This window comes from Eurosta solidaginis, chromosome 1, assembly GCF_040869045.1.
Source record: "Eurosta solidaginis isolate ZX-2024a chromosome 1, ASM4086904v1, whole genome shotgun sequence".
NCBI classification, from domain to species: domain Eukaryota; kingdom Metazoa; phylum Arthropoda; class Insecta; order Diptera; family Tephritidae; genus Eurosta; species Eurosta solidaginis.
Window position 1 is genome coordinate 160,682,769 of NC_090319.1, and position 25,551 is coordinate 160,708,319.

The window sequence follows — 25,551 nt, forward strand, 5'->3', positions numbered from 1 at the left end:
AGAACAGAATTTGAATATTTAACTAGTCCAAATTGGTGTTTGTGGGCCTTCAAGTTCTTCTGTTGCTTCACCTTTGCATTTGGTTCCTAAAAAAGAAATTAATGATTGGCGACCTTGTGGAGATTATAGAAGACTTAATATTGTTACAGTACCAGATCGCTATCCACTTCACATATACACGATTTGAGCATAGATTTTAAAAATAAAACTATATTTTCAAAGTTAGATTTAGTTCGTGCGTATCATCAAATACCAGTGGCACCTGAAGACGTGCATAAAACGGCTAGATTTTGTATTTCCTTATGTTGATGATATATTAATAGCGAGTGAAAATGAGGAACAACATTTTGAACAGTTAAAGATTGTTTTTAAACGTTTGGAAAAGTATGGCTTGAATTTTAAACCAACAAAGTGTGTTATCATTTTTTTAAGTTATGAAATATCAGAAAATGGTATTAAACCATCAACTGAAAGAATAGAAACAATTATAAATTTTGAGAAACCTAACTCTATTAATAAACTTCAGAAATTCATTGGAATGGTTAATTATTACCATCGCTATATTCCAATGATTGCAGAAGATCTTCTTCCTTTACATCAAATTTTAACTATAGCAAATAAAAATAAGAGTAAAACTCTTAACTGGACTAATGAGTCAATTAAAGAATTTAATAATGTGAAAAATATTGTTGCTCAAAATTCATCATTGAATCATTTTGATGGGCATTCAAAATTATCTTTATCTGTTGATGCTTCAAATGTTGCAATTGGAGGAGTTTTACAACAATTAAAGAATAAGATTTTGGAACCTTTTTCTTATTTTTCTAAGAAGCTGAGTCCTGCAGAATGCAAATATTCAACCCAGACAAACGCGACATTTAGAATATATAGCAGAATTCACGAACGATATACAGCATATATCTGGAAAGAATAATATTTTAGCGGATGCATTATCAAGGTTTCCAGAAATAGATTCACTTTCAGCAAAAGATATTCATTTTGATACTTTCTTTGTTGAACAACAAACTGATGAGACTCTTAAAACTCAAGTATCTTCTCCATTATCGAAGAATAATTTAAAACAAATTTTACTTCCAATCCATAATCTTAAAATTTGGTGTGATATTTCTGGCTCAATACCGCGTCCTTATGTTCCGAATTCCATGAGAGAAATAATTTTTTCAAGATTACACTCTGTCACATCCAGGGGTTCGTGCGACCAGACGTTTAATTCAATCAAAATATTTTTGGCCTAATATGCGGAAGGATATAAATGAATTGGTTTCAAACTGTATATCTTGTCAACAATCGAAAATTTCAAGATATACTAAGCCTCCTATACAGAAAATTTATATACCCAATAACCGATTTGAACATATCCATTTAGATTTGATTGGACCACTTCCACCATCTGATGGTTATATATATATTCCGACGATTATTGATAGATATTCAAGATGGCCAGAGGCTTATCCTCTTAGAAATATAACTGCACATACGGTGGTAAAAGCATTTGTGCAAAATTATATTTCTAGATTTGGTGTTCGTCTTAAAATTACTGTTGATCAACGTGCACAATTTTCATCTCAATTATTCAATGAACTCACTCAAATTCTTGGTTCGCATAAAATTCAAACGTCTGCTTATCATCCACAAGCTAATGGCATGATAGAACGATTTCATCGTCCACTCAAAACTTCAACTATAGCTTCAGGAGATTCAATTCATTGGGCAGAAATGTTACCTATTATTTTATTAGGGTTACGTACTGCAGTGAAAGAGTATTTAAAATCATCCCCTGCTTAGTTAGTTTATGGAAAAACTATTCGAGTTTCTGGAGAATTAGTCGTTTCTAGAAATGATGAAAATTCTGTTAGAAGAAAAATTTTACATCATAACAAAGATGTGAGTTATGTTCCAAGATCTCTTGAGGGATGTGAATATGCTTTTGTAAAAGTTAATCAGACTTCAGGACTTAATCCCCTTATAAGGCCCTTATAAAGTCGTATCGAAACATAAACATACCTTTAGAATTCAGAAAGATAATGTTATCAAAGCTGTGTCAATAAATCATTTAAAACCTGCCCATATCTCATCTAATTTTTCAACTGAACCTACACAAATAATTAAAAAGGTTACTTTTAATATTAATTGGTTTTGTTGCTTTTGTTTAAAGAATACACTTAATATTTATTTATATGTTTCACTGGAGGGGGAGTAAATGTAGTGGCACTTGTTTGTAGTACCACTTAGATATGTTATATGAAAAATTAAATTTATTAATTATATTTTCTTTTGATTTCAATGAATGTTAAAAATTTTCATATTTCAATTTTCTATCTAGCTGTAAACATCAATTTCCTTTAACATATTTTCAATAAATAATATTATTATTCAAATAAATTTATATCAATTGGTCATACTAAGAATATAACAAGTGTTCCAGTTAAATTAGAAATTTTTTCGGCTCAAACGGTTTAATGCTGCTGCTAAAGAAGAAAAATCTTGTACAAAGCTCCTATAGTAGTTGGCAAATGCAACGAATCTTCTAACTGCGTCTTTGTCACAGGGCTTAGAGTATTTCTGAATTGATTCTATGTCCTAAAAATTATACCTCAGATCGAAGAAAATTGCATTTGATTGGGTTAAGCCTAAACTTCCTGCATGTCTCGAAAACTTTTTCTAAATTTTTTAAATGGTGCGCTTCACTGCATCCGATGACTATAACATCGTCTACATAAATGAATGCTTGGTTAGGTGAAATAGCGGAAAATGCTATTGACATCATTCTTGAAAATGAATTAGGAGCAACGTTTAGACCAAACGGTAAGACTTTCCAACGGAAAGCTCCGCGATCTGTACGGAATGATGTTATGTCTCTGGAATCTTTATGTAAAGGGATTTGATGAAAACCAGAAAAAAAATCCAAAATCGAAAAATATTTCGCTCAGCCAAGGTTGTCCAAAATATCGCCTACACGTGCCAACAATTAGTTTTTTGTAGACTGCTCTAAAGGCTACACACAGTGCAAAAATACCAGAATGTTTCAAACATAAATCAAGTACATAATTTCTTTTTAGCATAAGGAGGCATTTGTTTTGCTAAAATTAATTCAGGCTCTTCTATGCATTTTTAATCGATAGATGTATCATTTGTGCGATAGACATGGAAGTTTTTTATGTCTTCAGTTTGAATATTGAAATCTTTTACGTACTTGCCCTCGTCGGTGGTGTTGATAACTTTTAGAATGGGTTTTTTTGTATAAATGATACATTTGGCTGTGAAAACACCGTTGCAAAGTTCAGGCGAATCTACAAAAACTGGACTTGTGTATTCACCCCTATTCTGCATTTCGATTACGTTCCCGTTCTACGCTCCGCTTAAATCGAAGTTCGGTATTCTGCATTACGACGGAATCGTAACGAGAAGAGGAAGAGCAAATGATTTTTCGAAATCAGCTGTTTGTACGGAATGTGTGAACAATGGAACAAAATAAATTAAAGAAAATTTGTAAAAAACACTGAAAAACGTTAATATTTTATTATCCAAGCCATTTTGTACAAAGAAAAGGAATAGAATATATTGCCGCAGTGTTTATTTTTTGAGTGAAGAGCTTTCATAATTGTAAGTGTGTTTTTGTTGTTCTTTTGTCCAATTCCCTGCCGTGGCCACCAAGTTTTGTTAAAACGGATTCCTGCACGAATATAGTTGACATTTTCTGAATTTTATGGATGCTAATTTCATTGCAGTGGCCTAAAATACTTTATGAAGATTCATTTATTCTTTCCGCAAGGATTGTTTACGTTTTCGCTTCAACTTCCTCTACTCCGGCAGCTTGCTTTGGCATATAACTGGACCAAACAAACAGACACAAATTATAGCTGTCTATTATAATGGAAGCAATAGCCTCGGCATTATTTGTGGAGTTGGAAACCAACGCATACGAAAATGGCCAAGCGAGAATGGAAAGGCAAATATTGCGATATTTGTGTAATCCATTTGAGATGAGTGACGAATTGTAAGATATTTAACTTAAAAGTGGTAAAGTTTAATGACTTATTTTCTTATTTAGGTTCAAAAAAACTTTCTCAATAAGGATGCTTTCAAGTATGTGTTAGATACTTTTGCGGGGCAAATACGTCCAAGGACTTCGACATGGACATGTTGTTTTTGACCTGGAAACATGTAAAAAACAATCATCATCAAGCCTTTTACGTTTCTCAACAAGTTTTACTTACATTTTTGCTAAAATTCTGTTATAAATTAATAAAAAAATAAAAAGAAAATATTTTTCCGCCAACCAATTTTCAACTTAGAAAAACGGAACTACGATCGAAATGCAGAATACACAAAATCGAACGATTCGAAGTTGGATCGAAAGAGATTGGAACACAGAATACCAAAATCGCCAAATCGAAAAAATTCCAATCCAAGTCGAAATGCAGAATAGAGCTGATTATTTTTCAAACTAAAAACACGAAGAACTTCGCATCTTGGAAGTACAAGAGTATTTGTTGCTATGCAAAATTGAAATATTTACCTTTTCTGTCCCTTGTCCGAATGTAATTGTCTTATTAGCATAATTGATTATGTATTTGTTTGTGTTTAGAAAGTCTTTCCCTATTATACCGTCCGAAGGAATATTGAAGTTGTCATTCACAGCGTGAAGGGTCAGAGGAAAAATGTATTTCATGCTATTATACTTGTACTAACTGTGCCTAGTGTTATTACCGTGTCTGTTTTTACGCCTGTTATATTTATTACGTTACTGTTATCTTCTATTATATCACTTGCCAAACTAGAAATTTTTATTAACGAAATGTCTGCCTGAGTCTACTTGGAAAGAACATATTTTATGAGAATCTCTATAAGTGACTTCGACGAAGTCGGAATAATTTAAATTAAGACAATATGATTGAGGAGCATTTAGTCGAATTGCTCCTGCTCCCTCAGTGTTCGCGTCTAAGGGCTTCGTGGTTTAAAGAACGAACATTGGCAGAATATTCGATCGCTGGTTATTTCCATTACTGTTATTGTTGTAATTGTTTGACTTATTGTTGCCTCTAATATAACTAGTATTGCAAAAATTGGTATTACTGTTTTGCCTGTTTGTATTTCCATTGAATCTAAAATTATTGTTATTATACCTGAAGTGGCTGTGACCTCTAAAGTTTCCACGGAAACTAGATCTTATTGGGCGTGACCAGAACGCTAACACTTGCCGCTATTTTACCTCCTGTTCGCGCTCTATTATAATCTTCGCTACAACGTCTTAAGAATCTTTGAACGTAGTTGACGCAAGTATAGATTTCACCATATCTGAGCGACTATTCAACCTACAAACGCTAATTGTTTGCTCAACCGCCATCTCATGAGCTTTTGCCTGCGTCATGCCCTCAATGATCAGAGAGCGCTCTAGCGAGTCCGAAAGCTCTTCTACCTGTTTTGAAAATTCTATAAAATTGTTTTTGTTTACTTTCAAAGCCGCAACTTTGCCCGCGACAAGTTTCGAGTTGTCTGCCCTAATCTTATTACATAACGCTTCTTTAATTTGGCTGACTGAATCTATCTGTGTTGGTAGGGCTTCGCGCACTTTGCCTTCGAGTTTTGACTTTAGAAATGCAATAAATGTGGGAGTTAGAGCAGTATCACTATTTCTATTAATTCGATTTAATCGATAAATGAGGCAAGTGACAGCGAGTCGCCACTGCAGTTTTCTGGCATTATTGAGGCACAAGTGTATAGTAATGAATAATTTCCATTGGTCCGTTGTTGCCATTATGGAATGGGTAAGATTTAAATTGGAAGTAGAAGTTGATTTAGAAGGTGGAGTTTGCGTTAAGTTATCAAAACCTAAACAGTCTTCGAGTAAGCAGTCTCTTGCACTAACCGTGGTGTTTTAAGGTGTTGACAAATTATCGGACCCTGATATGTAAGGAAAATGCGAAAATATTAAACTGAATTGCGTGAAGCTAAACGGTTTTATTTAGCTTGACTTGACAGGCTGGCTGGCACGAATTTTGTAATTGAAATTTAAGTAACTTCCCGTAAGCTACAAGCTTTAAACATTGATATAGTTCAGAACCTGATGCCAATGCAATAATAAGAAAAAAACTCCGATAGGTGGCGCATGGATCGAAATATTTCAAAAAATCGTATTTGTGGTCCGATTTGGTTAATATTTGGAACACATAATACATACATGAATAGAAAGCGACCTATGAAAAAAATCGCCGCTAGGTGTCGCAGGGATCGATATATTCAAAAAATCGTATTTGTGGTCCGATTTGGCTCATATTTGGAACACATAATACATACATGAATAGAAAGCGAAATAAAAAAATCGCCGCTAGGTGGCGCAAGATCGAGATATTGAAAAATCGTATTTGTGGTCCAATTTGGCTCATATTTGGAACACATAATACATACATGAATAGAAAGCGAAATAAAAAAATCCCCGCTAGGTAGCGCAAAGATCGCGATATTCAAAAAATCGTATTTGTGGCCCGATTTGGCTCATATTTGGAACACATAATACTTACATGAAAAGAAAGCGACCTATGAAAAAAACTAGCCGCTAGGTGGCGCAGGTATCGAAATATTCAAAAAAATCTTATTTGTGTTCCGATTAGGCTCATATTTGGAACACATATTACATACACGAATAGAAAGCGACACATGAAAAAATCGCCGCCAGGTGGCGCAAGGATTGAGATATTAATAAAAATACTCGTATTTGTGGTCCGATTTGGCTCATATTTGGAACAAATATTACATACAGTCCTGTAGAAGTGACATCAAAATACTTTGGACTTCGAGAGGGGACAAACATGCGCGGCGCAGAGTTGAGTAAAGTCTTTGTAAGGATTATGTATTGAGGACTTAGATTGTAACAAATTGTCAGGAAAGAGTCGTTGTAATAATGAGTCACTAAATGAAGTAAATATAATGAGAAATAATAGGCAATTAAATAAAAACTAAACACTTGAAAGTAAAATAATAAAAAAAAAAACTTTAAGTTAAACGGTTTTATTGAAAACAATACTTAAATGAAGTAATAATAATACTAACAGCTAGAAAATAATTAGGTAGGTTCTAGGTACTAGTCATCACACCATCACACTCCTCATCAATCTAGAGCGTTGATCAGACAATTAAATAAAAGCGTTGGAGGCGTAAAATTTCTATTGATAACCATATATAAGATCAACTGAACCTTAATAAGGTTACGCTACGCCTCACATTTTTAGATTGATGAGGAGTGTGATGACTAGTACCTAGGACCTACCTAATTATTTTCTAGCTTTTAGTATTATTATTACTTCATGTAAGTATTGTTTTCAATAAAACCGTTTAACTTAAAAAAAATTTTTTAAATTGTTTTAGTACTGATCAAATTTACGATTTCAAATATTTTTATAATGCGGACGCACCGCGTTTAAGAAAAATTTATCATATTATTGTTGTATTACGGACGCACCACTTTTAAATCAAATTTCTAAGATTTTTGTATAACGGACGCACCGTTTTTAAATCAAATTTCTTAAATTGTTGTATGCGATCGTTATCGTGAAGCGAAGAAGGCGGAGAGACGCATATTTAGAAGAAAGAAATGAGAGGCCAAGCGGCGTGAGTGTGAGGAGCTTCAGGTGCTGGCTGACAGGAACAAGCCCGAAATTTTTACAAGAAATTGCGGCGGATGACCGAAGGTTACAAGTCCGCTAATGGCGACGTGATAACCGACATACCGAGCGTACTTGAGTTATGGAGGGAATACTTCGACTCGCTACTAAATAGCGAGGGAGGTGATGAACCCGACGCCCCAATACCTGAAGACGGAATACAAGTTCCGCCACACGACTGTGACGAAGAATAGCAATATCCCGACTGGAAAAAATAAGGCACCGGGTAATCACGGTATACCCGCCGAGCTCCTCAAACACGGAGGCGAAGAGATGGTAAAGTGCATGCATGAGCTCCTATGTTAAATATGGTCGGACGAGCGCATGACTCCAGATTGGAATCTAAGCGTGCTCTGCCCAATCCACAAGAAGGACGATCTCGCAAACCGCGCTAATTACCGCGGAATCAGCCTTCTTAATATCGCATATAAGGTTCAATCAAGCATATTGTGCGAAAGACTGATGCCCAATTAGGATTAAAAAGCATATAGAATAACTATGTATCTTTTGTAATTATAAAATATCGCAGTAAAATTTATATAGTTATAATTGTGTTCGATACAAAGTTCAGAAATTGAATAATTATAATTTTCATAAAATGTCTTACATATTTAACAAACTGATATATGTGACTGCTACTAACATAAAATTACAAGTATATAAAATCCAAGTACAAACAACACTCTCTCTCAGTCACATAAGTTTAGACTTTTACACAATTGTGTAAATCTTCTGTAATCCAAAGACTTCGTAAATACATCAGCTTTTTGATTTTGAGTGTTGATATATTCTAATTTGACATTTCCTTTGGTAATGTGGTCACGAATGAAATGATGTTTGATGTCAATATGCTTTGATCTCTTACTTTCTGAATTTTTAGCCATCGCAATCGGTCAAAACACGTCGAATCCATAACCCAATTGTTTGACTTAAGCCAATGTATTCAGCTTCACTTGATGATGTTGCAACTATTGCTTGTTTTCGGCTTCCCCAAGATATCGGACAGCCATATACGAAAAATTGAATTTGAATTGAATTGAATTTATTAAACTTTTCCTCGTTTTAAAAATACAAAAACAACATACGATAAAACCCGCGAAGATTAAGTGATTGTCTGCAGGTTTAAATACAAATATTTAACAGCATATGTGTACATAAATTTTCAATTGCGAAATAATAGCTTCATGTGAAAATTTGTATTTAAACAATTTGTATTTAAACAATATTAAGTGATATTAAAGAGCTTTTATACATAATTTCCATAGTCGGCTTTATATATTTTTACGCTGAGAGCTTTACTATAGTAAGCTTTCAAAATGATCTTTAAGTAGTTGTTTTCTTTTCAATGTTTTGGTAAATTGGTTAAACTTATTGGTAGGTCATTAAAAAGTGTGGGAAGTAACACGCATAGAGATCTTTTTGTATAATTATTTAGAAACTTTGGTACTACTAGTCTATTCTCCTGGCGCCTTCGTGTGCAATTACTGTGAGATAGTGGGACTGTAAATTAATTTTCATCATAAATTTCATTTAAAACAGTTAGTTTAAAAATACCGCTGACATCTAGTAGTTTTAATGCGCTATTCAGTTGAATATTTGGGTTGTATATATTTTTTTTCTTGGCTTTGGATTTTCAAATTGAAATTTTGACTTTCCTGTAGTGTGCTGAAGTTCCCCATGCGGTGCCCCATGTCTTAGATACGATTCCGATAGAGCTAAGTATGCCTGATGTAAAACGTCGTAACTGATGCAGTAACTCAGATATTTTAAGAAGTAAGAGGAGGGTCGAAGTTTCTTTTGCAGGTGTGTAATTGCACATTCCATGTAAAGTTTTCGTCAAGTATTACACCGAGATACTTGTAAGTGTCAACTGTATCTATCAACGTGTTGCATGCTGGTTTTCATGCATGCAATAGTGAAAGGTAAGCTCAATTCTTGTTCGGCTAATGTGTCGAGGCCTAATGTGCATTAACTTGGTTTTTGATACGTTTATAGTAAGCATATTATCATGCGACCATTTTGCTATGAGATCTAATTTCCTTTGCATAATTTGTATTGCGGCTTGCAGATCTGGATGTGCTACCAAAAGGGCTGTGTTATCTGCATATGCAAATACTTCACAATTCTTCGGTGGTCTAAGCATGCTATTAGCGTAGATTATATATAGGATTGGGCCTAATTTAGAAACCAGAGGAACACCACAAGAGATGTCAGTTTGATTGCTACATTTATTTAGTACTTTCACTCTGTAACTCCTCAATTCTAAGTAGCTTGCAAACCATATGAAGCAATCACTCCTTAATCCGGCATTGTCTAAGGCTTCGATCATTTTCGCCTGTGACAGTGTATCAAACGCTTTACTGAAGTCTATAAATAAGGCCAGAACATGGTAGCTTTTCCCTAGGTTTTCATTAATTTTGCTAGCGAATCTGCCTAGTAGCTGGTTTATGTTTTTTTTTTTTGAAACCCATATTGCCTTTGATCTAGTATTTTATATTTCATGATAAACTCAGTTAGTATACTTGCAATGACTTCTTCCATAATTTTCTCAATGACTGGTAGAATAGCTATTGGCCGATAGTTCCGCGGATCGGATCTGGTGCCACTTTTAGAAATAGGTCTTATAACGGAAAGTTTTAAAGCACTGGGCACGGTGCATTGGGATAAACTAAGATTTATAAGTTTTGTTAAAACAGGGGCTATTGTAGGTGCTATTACTTTGAGATATTTCGCTAAAATTCCGTCGGATCTAGGGCCCTTACTATCGTTAAGTTTTTAGATGATAGATAATACCTCAGTATCACTTATTTCTTCAATATATATTGAATTCCGTATTTTGTAGGGTTCTATATTCAAAGTTCTTCTTCTTACGTCCTCGATAAATATTTTTGCAAAATTATTACAAATTGTATCAACATCGACATTTCTAAAGTTGTGTGCGACTTGTTCGTCCTGGCTGACACCTTTATGGCCTATAATCTCATTTATTAATTGCCATGTTTTCCGAATATCGTGCCTATACTCCAAAAACTTGGTTTTGAGTAATTATTCCTGGTATAATGTATTTTTTTGTTGACATGGTTCCTAAACTTTTTATATTCAAATTCGATTTCTTTGTTTTCAGGCTTTAATTTCCATTTTTATAAAGCTTATCTCGATTAGTGCACAAAATCTTAAGGTTACTAGTCATCCATGCATTTCTATTTCTACGTACTTTCTTCTTATGGTCCAGTAAAGAGTTCTCATAAATACGCTTAAATATATTTTGTATGTTTTCGCACATCAATTCAACATTACAAGTAATGATATTTTATTGATTTCGGATCATTAATATCCCAGAGCAATTTCCTTTCTGATGTTTTCTTCAAGGTTAGCTGCCGTTCCTTTGATCTGGACGTTCCAGGCACTGCTGGCATTTTGGATTCAGTAGAAGTAAAAGTACCGAAAGTGTTGCTAACTTGCCGATGGGACATTAATTAAAGCAGCTTATTGGGCGGCATTTTTGGTTTTAAAATGGTTTTTTAAAGAGGTTGTAGCTGTAAATAAAAAAAACTAAAATTAACTATAATTAAATAAGTTATTTTATTTCCCTTGTCTATCTTGTAGGAAATCGAATAAATATAAATAAATAATTTCTCATAAAACTTTATTCCCAAACCACTTGGGCAATAAAAAATCGATTTTGTAAGTTTCTACAAGTAGGTACAGTACAACAACAAGTAAGTAAGTAGATTAAGATATAACCAGTTAATCACCTACCTACGTAAACTTATTAAGTGAATAAAACTATTAAATTAAATGAAGGTTTTTCTTACTTATTGAAAATGAACTAAGGAACAAACTTCTTAGCAAAATAGTAATTAAGTTTTATTTTATGTATTATTTATATACTGATAAATCGTTCCGTGACGTGATTTACTCGCAACTGAAAATTGAAACAAATACTAGCTCGCGCTGTGTAGTGTTTGCTTGCACACCACCACGCGCGCGCGCCGTCGTCGCCTGCCTCGCCAACGCAACGAGGAAAACTGGTGTCCACTTGTCTTAATCCAGCTAACGCGCCACGACAAGCATGTATTTCGTGCTTCGGCCGACAGCGTTTCCGAATATTCGGTATTTGGTATTCGGCCAATTCACTATTCGTGGCATCTGTACTTTAAACCATAAATATATATGGGGAAATCCGCCAAACTTTGGTTTTTTTGGAGAAAATTTTTTTTTTTGAAACATGGTATCACGCAAATAACTTTTTGTTAGGAACAATGAGGGGTAAATTGGAGCTATAGTGCATCGCCGTTAGTCGTCTTACATAATGCCTCAAAAAGATATAGTCAAAAGATCGTGGAAAATATATATAAATTGAGGTCGCAATGTTAAAAATAACTTTATTTCAACACTTCTATACCGATTATATCGAAATTTTAACAAAATATAGCTGTTAGCTATGCGAAATTTTTTTGATACACGAGACCCGGTTTTGTAGATATCGGTAAAAATATAAAACCGAATAACCGCCAAATATTTTTTACCGCAAAGTTTGCAACACATTTCTTTTAACACCTTTCTACCGATTCTTTTAAAACTTTAAAAACATATAGGTATGTGAACGAAGTATGTTTAGGTGAAAAAGTTTTAATACCCTAGATTCGGTTTTGTAGATATTGATAAAAATATAAACCCTTAAATTTTTTTTACTTATTTATACACTTCTTAACCGATTGTGTTGAAATTTTATCAGAATGTACATATCTATGTGGGGTATATTTAGGTAAAATTTTGTTGATACCCGAAACCCGGTTTTAGAGATATCGGCAAACATATGAAACCGGGTAATCGTCAAATATTTCATACTCGTTTATTAATTTTTTCTCTATACCACAGTAGTATACCATCAATTGCCTCATCTTGGAATATACTCGCAAGGAAAGTTATTGGTGTTTGTACATGGGGCAAATATACGAAATTTTCGCCAAAAATTGGCAATTGTCAAAAAGTGTAGACATTTTTTTTTTTAATTTTTGTACCAAATTTGTGTTTCTTTTCATTTACTTTTAAATAAAACCTGGTTAAAAAAAAAATTCTACACTTTTTGACGATTGCCAATTTTTGTTGGAAATTTTGTATATTTGCCCCATGTACAAACATCAATAACTTTCCTTGCGTGAATATTCCAAGATAAGGCAATTGATTGTATACTTCTGTGGTGTAGAGAAAAAAATAACAAACGGGTATGAAGTGATAAAATTAAAATTGTAGCTGTGCATACAAAAAAACTTGCTCCTGAAAAAAATTTACGCAACCAAGTGCTTCCACTTTTCTGCCTCTACCTTCAAAACTGAAAGGGGCAAATCGAATTTGAAGCCCCAGGTATTTTTAGTCCCTGATAGGCTATTATCGTGCATAATCCAAATTTCAATACTCAGTTGCCTCAAAAAGCTATAAGCAAAAAACTGTCAATATGGAAAATGACAAAAAAAAAGTTTGATTGATGATAGTTTTGAGTATTGGAGGGGCACATAAATTTTGATCATACTTTTAGAATCTCCGTCTCAAAAACAACTTTCAGTTTCAATTCCATAGTGTTTCAGCGATGCCTCAAAATTTTATCGAAAAAATTCAAAAAAAAAAATCGAGGGTATCGCTTGAAAAAGTGTAAAAATCGACGTTTTTTACGTTTCGAAGTTCTGCAAAAACTTTCTATCAACTTTCTTGATTTTTAAAATCATCAGATCGGATAGTCAAAAGGTCAAACTTAATGTCCTTGTACTTTTTTCTGGCCATAATTTTTTTTCCCGTGTGTAAAACCCGAGTATCCAAAAAAGTTAAAGTTTTTGGGATTTTTCCATATATATATAAAATAAAAAGGCAGACATTTGAATATTATTAAAATAACAAAGCGGTGACTTTCTTCCTCCTCGGTTGAAACAGAATAGAAAGCAAGCAAATGATCTCCGTTGTGTCGGACCTGAGATAGTGCGGGGGTTTTCCAAGGGATATTTTTTATCCGATGGAAAACTTAGTAACCCGTGTTATGTTGCTTGATATGTGTGAGTGACTATATAAGTGTGTGCATGCGTGTGAGCTATACATGACAGTGTATTTATGTACATATATGTGCAGCTATATAAATTATGCATTGGGGTGGTCGTGTATAATAGATATCAATATTTAGGTTCTGACCTAAACACAGTAATTTTTATTCTTGCACATTCAATTTTTATTTAGCTTAGTTGAGAATCAAACTTTAGTAAAGCATCGTAACCGGAATAAAATTATTTCTTACTTACTTAATTGGCGCTTAACTCGGTTCTTTGCTCTGTTAACTGACGTCAATTGGTCACACCAAGGGAATTTAAATCGTTTTCCACCTGGTCCTTCAAGCGGAGTGGGAGCCGCCCCCTTCGGCTGCTTCCATAGACGGGCTCCGATAAAAATTCTTCCTTAGCCGGAGCGAAATCTTTCATTCGCATAACATGACCTAGCCAGCGTAGCCTCTGTGTATTAATTCGCTGATCTATGTTGATGTCTGCGTAAAGTTCGTACCGCTCATCATTAAATCTTCCTCGGTACTTTCCGTCGCCAACACGTACAGGTCTGAAATCTTTCAGTAACCACTTATGTAACACCTACCATGCCTACTATGATTTGCAAATACGCTTTCTCGCTTTACTGCCTGTAGATGATTGATTTCAGTTTCTTTTGCTTGTCATTGCAATACTCACACGTATGAATATAGCATCTAAGGTACATTCTGTATTGGCAAAGAGGACAAATATAATAAGAACCACCAGTCTGCTACGAGTAACTCGCTGGAAATTAAAAAATTGATACCTAATATTTTCCATTAGGGATGTTTAGGCCACCAGCCTAAATATTTTTAAAATAACTTTTAGTTCACCCTAATACGGCCCGTATACTTAACCATTACCGGTAACTGTCCTTGCACAGCCGAGAACTAATTGAGTAGGGGAAAACTTGACGAAAGTTAGCAATCGGCGGGTGCCATGGACTCTTTCTTTTTTTTCACTTTCACTTTTCTTTTGAACATCAGCTCCAGCAACCACACCGAAGGTAAGCATTCATTGTTTCAAGTGCGAATTCCAAACCATTAAATTAAAGTGATTTCCGAAATACTTCGTAATTTAATTTTTCCATTTACTTGAATTATTGAATAAAGAAAGTTTGTTGTTAATTAGATTAGTGAAAGTGTTGGTTTTTAATAAGTCACTAACTAGTCCCTTTTCTTTTACATTTCTTTTTGGTTTTACGTGCGAGCGAATCCCCATCGTCCCCGAATTACACGTAATCATTGGTCCTATCGCGCCAGGAAAATCGAAGTGAACACAATATTCAGCCAGCGCATTAAAATTTAAAGTGAACATTTTTCAACAAAATATTATAATCGACGGTGAAAATTTGCAATAAAATAAGTGAGACTTAAAAGAAATACCAGCGATCAGCCATTAATTAGCGACGAGTGGTAATAGCGAGCATTGTATATACACAGTCATCACATCATAAAGTCCGCACATCACATTATCATCGCATCATACAGTCATCACATCATACAGTCCGCACATCATATAGTCATCGCATACATACAGTCAACACTTCATACATTCTGCACATCATATAGTCATCGCATCATACAGTCAACACTTCATACAGTCCGCACATCTACACATATCATAAAACACATCATCACTTAAGTGACACAAGGTACGTTGGTTCTATTAGTTCATGCACCACCATTTTTTTTTTTTGCAATACGTGAACGTATAGAAGTGAACTCGTGATAGGTTTATAATCCGAAGTAGGTGGAAATTTCGTGTTTTTTAAACACACCAATCGCCTTTTGACTATCGGTTGACTCCCCCACCAGTGGTAAGAGTCCTCCGACACAGCTCAAGGCAGGCAGGCAGTGAAAAAAAAAATTTTTTTTTCTCTCCTCACCTCCACTGCACTGTGCAACATAAGGCTTAGGGATAGTCTCTTTTCATTCGAAATTTCGATAAGAAGTACACAACACCTTTATTTCCACCTGGTTGATGTTTTTTGTAAACTTGTCACAGATTCACTTCAGTTTATACACTTGTACACAATATCCAAGCCACTACGACTTATATACACCATTGGATGGCTAGTGGCTGGTAGGAGACACTATTTACTTACAGTCCATAATAAAGTTATTTTCAAAATTGTGTATCAAACAGGAAAATAAATCAAAATAAATAAGTTCATTACGTTTTTCATCGTCGAAGAAGTACAGAATTGCATTCAATACCTTTTTCTTGGAATACTAAATTGGTTTGGCACAATTAGCCCACTTCACCTTTTCATCAAATAACAATTTTGACACATTAAATTTGCATCCAAATTTCTATCTGTGTCACTCTTAGAAATTTCAACAATAATACACAAATAATTAGACACATTAAATCTTGAAACAGATTTCTATCTGTGTCAATTCTTATAGTTTCGCTTTCGTTGCAAGCACAATACTAAGAGTCATTACTTCCGCTCTCGTTCCTTAAAAGAGACAAGATATTTAAAATAATAAAAAAAATGGAGACCTACATAAGAATGACAGACTCCATAGTGGAGTTTGAGCAGGAGTTCAATGCGAAGCCAATCGCTGAACAAAACAAACACACCCTTGCAATACAGCAAGAGGAGCTGAAAGCACTATGGAAGAAGACAAAGTCACTTTATGAAGGTCTCCTCAACTCTACAGATATTACGAAAGAGGACCTGCAATCCATTAAGCAGAAAAATAAAAGCTGTTTCGCATGCTATATGAAATGCATGGCTACGATCGCTGCTGAAGTGGAAAAATTAGCACCACCTGCAAATGCCCCTGCCACAAAAGTGGAAACCAATCCGAATCATGGACATAAAATCCGGCTGCCCCCTTGCGATACCGATGTGTTTAAAGGTGATTACCTTTCTTGGCCGGCTTTTAGAGATATGTTCACGGCCTTATATATTCTCAACAAGGATCTGCAAGATGTTGAAAAAATTTACTACCTAAGGCAGAAAACTCAAGGGGAAGCAAAAGAAATAGTAGAAAGGTGCTCCTTGACGAATGAAGGGTTTCAAACAGCCTGGAAAAACTTAAAAGACAGGTATGAGAATAAGCGTGTCCTAGTGAACACGCAATTGAAGCTTTTGTTTAATCTTACGGCAGTCGAATACGAATGCGGAACAGCAATAAAAAAATTACAACGCGAAATAAATAATTGCATATCGGCTCTTCAATGTCACCAAATCGACATTACAAACTGGGATGCAATTATAACATACTTATGTTCCACAAAGCTCCCGGAATCCACCTTGGCGCTATGGGAACAAACCGTAGAGAAGAAAACGGACATCCCAAAATGGGAGGATATGGACAAATTCCTGTCCAGCCGTTTTCAGACTCTAGAAACTGTGTCTGACATAAAGGGTAGCAAACCATCCAAGCCGCCCAAAACTCATACGAATAGTTCAAAGGAAATGCCTACAAAACTTGGAGTTTACCAAGCCAGCGTTCCAAAAACGGCATGTAAGATGTGCAACAGTAAGGAGCACAAATTACGAAACTGCCAAAAATTCCGTAAGCTGTCCACGGCAGACAAAATAGCTTATGTGAAAAGCAACAACTGTTGTCTGAACTGCTTGTCGGCTGGGCACACAGTGACAAGATGCACGAGTCCATTCAACTGCAACTCATGTCACTCAAGGCACTACACCTTGCTCCATCTTCCGACAGCTCATCCAAAAACAACATCAACAACTCCCCAAAGGGGCAACCAACATAACAATGATAACATACCCTCCACTTCACAACAGGCAAGGGCAAGGATGGACTCTGAAAAGAGAAAAGAAAATATTAATAGCGTCTCTTCCTGTCATGCACATACAACAAAGGGGGTATTACTAGGCACAGCACGAGTGAAAATAAACTATAATGGAGTGGATTTCACCGCGAGAGCACTTATAGACTCTGGGTCTGAATGTTCGTTTATAACAGAAAGACTCAAAAACAGAATACATCTGCCATCGAAACGATTGCACGTCCAAGTTTCAGGCATTAATAACACACCATCTGCGCAAGTGAAAGAGTCCTGCTCCATAAGACTGGGTTCCCTTATAAACCCCTTAGTATGCATTGATACAGTGGTTCTGGTCCTACCTCAGTTGACAGGGGATCTTCCAACATGTCAAGTTGACGCAATGACTCGACAAGAGTTCCCTGATCTTGTTCTGGCGGATAAAAGGTTCTTCGTTAACGAACCAGTGGACCTAATCCTAGGAGGCGACATTTATCCTCAAGTAATTCTAGACGGCATACGGAAGAACGTCTTAAATACGCTTCTCGCCCAAGAAACCGTCTTCGGTTGGATATTAACCGGTCGCACAGAAGCAACTCAGCCAATTAATAACCGAGTATCTTTTTTTAATGAAATCAGCATCGAGAAACAATTGACTGCCTTTTGGGAACTAGAAGATATCCCTAAGAAAAGGTCCCTCACTGAGGATAATGTCTATTGCGAGGCACTTTACAAAGCGACAACAAAAAGGAATACTGATGGGAAATACATCGTAGCCCTACCATTCAAGCAGGGGATTCCAAACAGCATCACATTAGGGCCCTCTCTGAAAAGCGCTTGCTCTCAGTTTTACCGAAACGAGACGCGTCTATCGAAAACGCCAGCCCTGCAAACTGAATACAACAGAGTATTAGCGGAATACGAAACACTAGGGCATATGACAAAAGTTCCCACAATTATCCCTCCCCATGCAACAAATTGCTATTTTTTGCCTCATCATGCGGTAATAAAAGAGGAGAGCACGACTACAAAAGTAAGAGTAGTTTTTAACGCATCGTGTCCCACTGCCAATGGCACTAGTTTGAATGACGTGTTATACACCGGCCCCGTACTGCAGGCCGACCTAACAATTCTGCTCCTTCGTTGGCGATTCTTCAAATATGTCTTTAATGGCGACATAGAGAAGATGTATCGCCAAATATGGGTAATGCCCAACCAAACCCAGTTCCAAAGAATAGTATTTCGCAATAATCCAGGGGATCCTATCAACGTCTATGAATTAAAGACAGTAACGTTTGGAGTTAACTGTGCTCCGTATTTGGCAATAAGGACACTGCACCAACTAGTAGATGATGTAGAGACTTCATCACCCATAGCAGCCAGCATTCTGCGTACAAGCATGTACGTCGATGACGTGCTAGCAGGAGGCCACAGCATCGAGTCTACAATTAAAGCTCGGGAGGAAGTCACCCACGTACTACGGTCAGCAGGTTTTTCTTTGCGAAAGTGGACTTCGAACTGCAGCCGAATACTGAAAGGAATCCCAAAATCCCACTTGCTAAACGAAGATTTTATGGAATTCGAGGATGCGAGTACAGTCAAAACATTAGGCATCAGATGGAACGCGCATTCGGATTATTTCTATTTTACCGCAAAACCTATCCAAAATCGTGAGGCCCTGACAAAAAGGGCAATACTTTCAGCGATCGCCAAACTCTTCGATCCTTTGGGATGGCTCGCGCCAGTCATCATAGTAGCCAAGATCATCATGCAAAACATCTGGCTGGAAGGAACGGACTGGGACGAGGCAGTGTCCACGCGTACCCTAGATAAATGGCAAACCTTTATGGAAGACTACCCGGATATTAACAATATTCAGATACCAAGATGGGTAAATTTTACACTAAATGCGGACGTTGAATTACATGGATTCTGCGACGCATCCGAAAAAGCCTATGCAGCTACAATATTTCTTAGGGCAAGGGTTAATGAGGAGGTCCACGTCAGCCTACTAATTGCGAAAACAAGAGTAGCTCCCGTAAAAACAATTTCGCTACCCAGATTAGAACTGTGTGCAGCAGTCTTGTTAGCCGAAATTTTAGAATCCGTGCGCGAAAACCTGAACTTGGGAAAATTCCATACACATCTATGGACTGACTCAACGATTGTTTTAGCGTGGATTAAAAAACCTCCCTGCTCTTGGTCAACGTTTGTTGCTCATCGAGTAACCAAAATCGTAGAAAAGGTAGGGAACAGTGCCTGGCACCACGTAGAGTCTGCATCAAACCCAGCAGATTTGGCTAGCAGAGGGATGTCAGCAAAAGACCTAGTCGCAAGCTCCTTGTGGTGGCAGGGACCTTCTTGGTTACAAGAAGACAATTCAAAGTGGCCAAATCAAGAAAAGGAGTATCAGACAAATATTGAGCAAAAGCGCGTAAAAGCCTTTACCACATCAAAAATAAGTGGAAATGAGGATATCCTAGAAAGGTTTTCAGAACTTTCAAGAGCCTTGCGGGTCATATCATATATTATAAGGTTTTCGCAAAGAACCAATACTAAAACAAAATCTTCCTTTAAAGCGGAATCGTACTTCATTTCACCCAATGAAATTCAGGCCACGACAAATCGTTTAATAACTCTCTACCAACGGAAGCATTATTCGGAGGAACTTTCGAGTTTAAAATCCGGGAAACTCATCGGATCAAAGAGTGAGATCCTGCCTCTTACCCCCCTTGTCGATGAAAAGGGCATATTGAGGGTGGGCGGTCGTCTTTCAGGGGCCAAGGATCTTCCCTACAGTGAACGGCACCCGATAATTCTGCCATATGACTGCCGGCTCACACGACTTCTTGTCCAGTTCATCCACAAAGATACCCTGCATGGTGAGAACCAACTGATGTTTCGTCGCCTACGCACAGAATATTGGATTCCTAGGGTAAAAAATATGATCCGATCGGTCATACATAGTTGCAAAACCTGCACCATATTCCGCAAACGGACCCAAACCCAACTGATGGGAGATCTACCTCCAGAGCGAACCACCTTTTCCCGGGCTTTCACCAATACGGGGGTAGATTTTGCCGGACCGTTTGACATCAAATCTTATAGCGGAAGAGGATGCCGCATATCAAAGGGTTACGTCTGCCTCTTTGTCTGCTTTGCAACCAAGGCGATTCATTTAGAAGTCGCGAGTGACCTCAGTACCGCCGCCTTTTTAGCAGGTTTCGATCGGTTTGTCGCCAGGCGAGGATGTCCGAAGAACATATATTCCGACAACGGAACAAACTTCGTCGGTGCCTCTCGAGCACTGCGATCCGAACTCAAAGCTTTCCTCGCCGATGCGCGTAACCAAACCCTATCGAAGTATTATCACCAAACCCTTCAATGGCACTTCATACCTGCAGCCGCCCCTCATATGGGCGGACTGTGGGAAGCTGGAGTCAAAAGTTCAAAAAGATAGCGTTGGACTACAAATTTACTATGGAGGAGTTCAGTACCCTTCTTTGCAGAGTTGAGTCTTGTCTCAACTCGAGACCTCTGAGTCCCTCCTCCAACGACCCGTCCAGTTTGGAACCACTCACTCCGGGACACTTCCTCATTGGCGGTCATCTACTAGCCCCACCAGAGATTGACGTCAGTGAAAATCGTGCCTCATTTGTCAACCGCTGGGAGAAGCTGAAGGCATTACATCAAACGTTTTGCAAACGGTGGAAGTCCGAATATCTCACCGAATTGCAAAAACGCACCAAGTGGAAACACCCACAAGCCAATCTTAAACAAGGGGACCTGGTAGTCATAAAAGAGGAAAATTTATCTCCGAACGAATGGAGGTTAGGACGAATCACCAAACTCCATTATGGAGCCGACAATCGAGTTCGAGTCGTCGAGCTTGCTACGGCGAGAGGGCACACGACGAGACCAATCACAAAGTTGGTCTTACTTCCTCCCTGCGAGGAGAGGGTCGGAAATCTTTAATATCCCACTTCTCATTCTCCCTAATTCCACTTCCTTTTAGTCATGGTGTGACACCGAATTAGGGGTCTGAAGCTTGTCTTAATTCTTATTCTCCTATTACAAATTCTCCAAGACCAGCAAACCCTTCATGCAACACTCCTTAGGAACCAATGTCAAAACAACGATGCGGTTGGCCAATTGCATTGCTCTTTAAATTAGGTCTAGGTCTAAAAGCTTTTCCTATCAGCCATGAACTTATTATACAACAGGAGAATTTCCTGTCTGCAAACCTATATTTTATCTAAACAGTAGTACACCTTTGCAGATGGCATTGGGTTAAGATTGCCTAATGTTTGGATAAAGGTGAATACGAGCTCAAGAGGGAACGCGTGGGTTAGGCCATATCTATATACAACTTAACTAATTCACCTCGGCGCAAGACTTGCTTTCATGCGCCCATGGCCTTGCTTTGGGCATGAGTGAAATATACGCACCTATGTTTAGCGGAGCCATTCACACACCTCCTATTTGGCGGAGTCACATTCATACAACTGCCTATGTTTTGGCATGACTGCACTATACGCTCCTATGTTTAGCGGAGCCATTCACACACCTCCTATTTTAGCGGAGTCACATTCATACAACTGCCTATGTTTTGGCATGAGTGCACTATACGCTCCTATGTTTAGCGGAGCCATTCACACGCCTCCTATTTTAGCGGAGTCACATTCATACAACTGCCTGTTTTGGCATGAGTGCACTATACGCTCCTATGTTTAGCGGAGCCATTCACACACCTCCTATTTGGCGGAGTCACATTCATACAAACAAACAAATGGGGGCCAAACCAACACGTTCCCAAAATTTTACTCATGATAATGGCATATCTTCAACATGCTCCTCTAAGACTTTCATGGCTGACAAAAAAAGTTTTTCCTTAAAATTTAAAAGCTGATAGCTTAGCGCGCAAAGTTTTTTTCTCACGTGCGTGGAGCACAAAAGGTTTCCAATCATTTTTATTTAAACTTTATTTCAAAAAAAAACCAAAATTACCCTATGAAGCACCGATCAGGGTAATGGAGCAAAACGATAATTTTGGGGAAGTTATGTTTTCCGAAATTAGGCTCCAAAGCATACTAAACGGCTTGAGGCATGGAAAAAAAACCCGGTTTCTAGCGCTGCTGTCCTCAAAGAACGCATCACAGAAATTTAGAACAGTATAACTCCTGTTAACGAATTTAGTAGCCTCAACGCCACGACGGTTTCAAGATGTTATTATAAAACAACATTATTTAGAGCTACGTGAGGTTATTCATACTAAAACAGATTATTTGTGTACTGTATGGACGTTGGTTTTTTGTTTTTTTGTTTCTTCCCCATAGCTTTGCTATTTTATGCTAAAGGGAGGGTTTTTGTAGTTTATTGTGAAAATCAATAAAACAAAGTGAGTCAGTTATACCACTGTATAATCCCATTTTTTCAGGAAAATTATTCGCCTTTCAATCCAGTGGAAAAGGGGGGGTGTATGTAGACCGTTCTCCGTCACTGTCTATTTATTTTTCTACGCCACCCCGAACATGTTTAATAAATGTTGGATAAGCTTCAATTACATACGTTATACCTACGTTGGCAACTGCATTACTCAGTTATCAATAGTATATTCTGGTAACTTATCATTGCTTAGTTGACGCGTGATCAGTATCTACTCGGAATATAGCGTGGAAGTACCTCAGGTTGCTATGGGTTATTGTCATGCTTTCCAGAATAATTTTAAAGTGTATTGTCTGTGATGCAGAAGTGGTGCATTGGTTAAGTTTATATTAAGAAATCAAGATATAAGTATGTACATACATATATGGAAGCCGTCGAAAAGGTGTTAACATGACACGTTATGGTCCATCCATCTTCATAATGCTAAAAGCTACAATAGTACTAAATATATGGTCTGACAAATATATATGGATGTTAGATCATTTTTAGTTCCGTTTGCTACTCTACTCCTAAAACAATGTACGGAGGTATGTGTGTACATGTATGTCTTATCAGCGATTATAAGGTTTAGAGCGCGCAATGACCCTAATAAGGCCTTGTAGAAGTCCCTTGTAAATCTCTCTTCGGCTACCACAAACATACCTATATTGTCCTTACTCATCCCAATATTTGAGGTCAATTTTAATTTGTAAGCAATTTATTAGCACCCCCAAAGTGCAGGCACGCTACTTATGATCCATTCTAACTTATTCCAATATTAACATCAAACGCATATAATTACCGCCTAATGTATGGTGTCCCGAGCCTACGCCCTTTGTTCTATGGTTTCTATTACCCACTCAGCATTTAGGTGATCAAATTTTGAATTTCCCTACAGTTCAATACAATTTGATTACTCTTTCTGACTAAATAATGAGGTATCATACAATTACACAAAGAAATAATCAAATATGAATACCTTTGATGACCAAAAACTGAATATGGTTTTTCAATCACATTCATTTACATTTTTCAGCTCTCTGAATGTTTTCTGATAATCTTTCTTCACAGAATCATGAACGTTGTACTTGTTAAAATTTTACATTTTTTCAATCTTGAAGTTCAGACACGATATATTAAAATGTTATTCTTCAAGACAAGAAATACTGTATAGTGCTCCTAACAAGAGATGTCCCAAACCATTTCCCCACCTTCGGCGTCCCAGAAAATACAACTCCAACCATTAGACAATACAAGGGTTGTGAACTATTTGAAACCCAGGTGGGTGAAACTCTCTTGACACATGTACCTGGATATGGCTTCAACATCCCGTACCATATCGTATTTTAAGATTTTGACGCAGGTCGTATATTGGTATGGCTTGTTTGCGTTTATACGACATTTAATTAATGAATATAAAATAAATTTGCTGGTTAAGCCTACAAACGTTGTTTGCTGAAATTTATTGAATCTCACAAATTTTAGTACAAAGTTCTGAACGAACACAAAACACACACTTCACTCCTTGAACTGGTATGGTATGGTTTGTTTGCGAGAACCTTTGGTTCAAACAACTCACTTCCGCATGCTTTCTCCCCTGATTAACTAGTAAGTAAGTCGTAGTATCCTATTTTGTATGAGATACGCAGAATAAATGCATGATAATTGCATTCAAAATGTATCAAAAATCTCAACCAAGGCGATTGAAATATCTTCACGAATATGATCCGAGAATGACTGTGGAAAGCATTCAAATATTACTCATAAAACAATTAAAGCCCAATTTTACAATGATATCTGAATATTTTGATAGAAATTTTCAAAAAAATGCTGTATACATTGTACAATACATACTGTTGTTGCTGCTGCTACTGCTATTCAAACCGTCATATTTTCATTTCTGCTAGCACCAACAATGTAACCTCTTGCCGGAATCACACCGCGACATCGAACATGTACTTGATACTTGGGCAGCAATACTTCTGGAATATTGTAAGTGAGCAATTGTATATCATCTTTGGTACAATAGTCTTGTAATGCGGGTGGTACAACACAACAAGATTCTAACATTCTCGCACACGAGAAGTATTCAGTCCAATATGGAAAGAGCACGTAAAAGCTGGCAGTCAATTAAATATTGTATGAAAATTCGTTATTGCACTTTTTCCAAACTTTCACCATTATTTTCCAATACACAACCGATTTTCTAGACTGCGCTTAATCAGATTTCTACCATTTTCGTTTTTCATTTTATTTCGATATTGTCGTCACATGCCCAAATATGGCTATTTTTTCATCTTATATATGCAACTTTATGCTTCTGGCTTACACGAATATTTGCCTTTCTACACAAACCGCTTTACTTATTAACTACCCTTCTTTAGCAACGATTTAGGTTAGCAAATGTTGCAGGTTATTTATTTAAAAACTCCACTACCAAGGTCGCTACGTTCGTTTTTCATTTACATTTGCTAAATCGCGCAACAAATTCGGGCGATTAAACCGTAGAAAGCGACGCTATGAAGAAAACCATTGCGTTTCCTGGAAATAAAGAGGGAAAAGTAATGATTAAACTAAATATATACATCTACCAGTATACTAAATACTCACCACCGCGTGTTTTACATTAA

At 36.8% G+C, this 25,551-nt stretch overlaps 1 protein-coding gene and 1 long non-coding RNA gene across 4 annotated transcripts in view; both read left to right on the top strand.

Moving 5' to 3' along the window:
• The window catches only part of l(3)80Fg (dnaJ homolog subfamily C member 16 l(3)80Fg), a 2,137,133-nt gene that overhangs the window by 150,739 nt on the left and 1,960,843 nt on the right, over window positions 1-25,551 (top strand). The window lies entirely within an intron of this gene.
• Window positions 3,343-4,455, top strand: LOC137239351 (uncharacterized). The gene is made up of 3 exons (XR_010949333.1): window positions 3,343-3,624; window positions 3,750-4,018; window positions 4,073-4,455. It is a non-coding gene; the product is annotated as an uncharacterized lncRNA (long non-coding RNA).